Consider the following 1,456-nt stretch of genomic DNA (forward strand, 5'->3'; position numbering starts at 1 on the left):
ATGAGGTTGAATGGTCACAAACTACTTCAAGATCGTTTCAGGCTGGACATAAGGAAGAATTTCTTTACTGTCCGAGCCCCCAAGGTCTGGAACAGCCTGCCACCGGAGGTGGTTCAAGCGCCTTCATTGAACACCTTCAAGATGAAACTGGATGCTTATCTTGCTGGGATCCTATGACCCCAGCTGACTTCCTGCCCTTTGGTCAGGGGGCTGGACTCGATGATCTTCCGAGGTCCCTTCCAGCCCTGATGTCTATGAAATCTATGAAATCTATGACCCAGTGTCTCCCCATGATGCGCTGTGGGTGTGTTTTGTGGTGGTGGATAGTTGTAGTTCTCCCTGCAAGCTGTGAGCATGAGTTGCTGAATCCCGATCCTAATAAAGATAAATCTGTTTACCACCCCACTGCTCTCTGCCGAATGGTGACTCGAGGACAGGACCTCAAATGTATGGAGGTCTGAGTGAGTACCCCATCCCTGAAACCCGATGATATAGAGTAAACATTATAAAGCCAAGGGATGAATTCAGATCTTAGCACACATAGGAAGTAGAAAGCAGCATGCTCCACTTTGAAAGTAAAGTAACATTGCCAACACTAGATGGAGCTCCTATACAACATGATAGAAGTAAAGGTGGATTCATTTTCCTTACACTTACTGTGTGCTGAGAGAGACTACAGGAGAAGTTAGTGTAGGGTAGTTAGTACTGTAAACTACCCGCTAACTTGCTTCTTGGTAATTTCCCTGCTTAGACAAGCCTTAAGAATATTTGTATCTGTCATGACGCAAAAGGCATGATTGCGTGTGTGTGCTTCGGCATCAGAATTATCCACGTTAAGTTGCAGAGCATTGCACGGGAGTTTCCTGTAGCAAGAGGAAACCCCGGTGCAGGGACCAGTTTCCCGCCTTTTCTGCAGCTTCTTTTGCAGAGTGCATTGCTTGAGTTGCAAGAGGAATGCATGGTGCAAAAGAGTTCCCGCCACCGGTATGCAGATTTGTTCCCCGTGATTGGCTAGTGCTAAATTATTCACACGTGGCGGCTAACGATTGGCCTGTTAGCCGTATAAAAGGCTTGAGCAGTTTCCGCCCAAGCCGAAGAGGACTCCACATCCATCTCGTGGGGACTCTGGGTACACGGCAGGGTAATAGAGACCCTGTGTGAGATCCAGAGGAGCGTGGCGGCCTGATCCACCGCCCACCTCTTCCCGTCTTCGAGCGCGACTAATATAAGACGTATTTACGATTTCTACATTGATGGCCTGTTCACCCAGAGCATCCGGAGCTCTGCACCATGGAGCCTAGCAACCTCCACGAGACCGTCTGTGTTGTGTCTGTCTGTAACTGCAACTTAATCAAGCTTTCCAGCCTACACCATTGCCATCTCGGTGTAAGTAAACAATCTTTTAAACTACCGATACGCGTCCGTACCTAATTCCAGAGCGAAGGCCTTCCCTCTC

Source organism: Alligator sinensis, unplaced genomic scaffold, assembly GCF_000455745.1.
Source record: "Alligator sinensis unplaced genomic scaffold, ASM45574v1 scaffold335_1, whole genome shotgun sequence".
NCBI lineage: Eukaryota > Metazoa > Chordata > Crocodylia > Alligatoridae > Alligator > Alligator sinensis.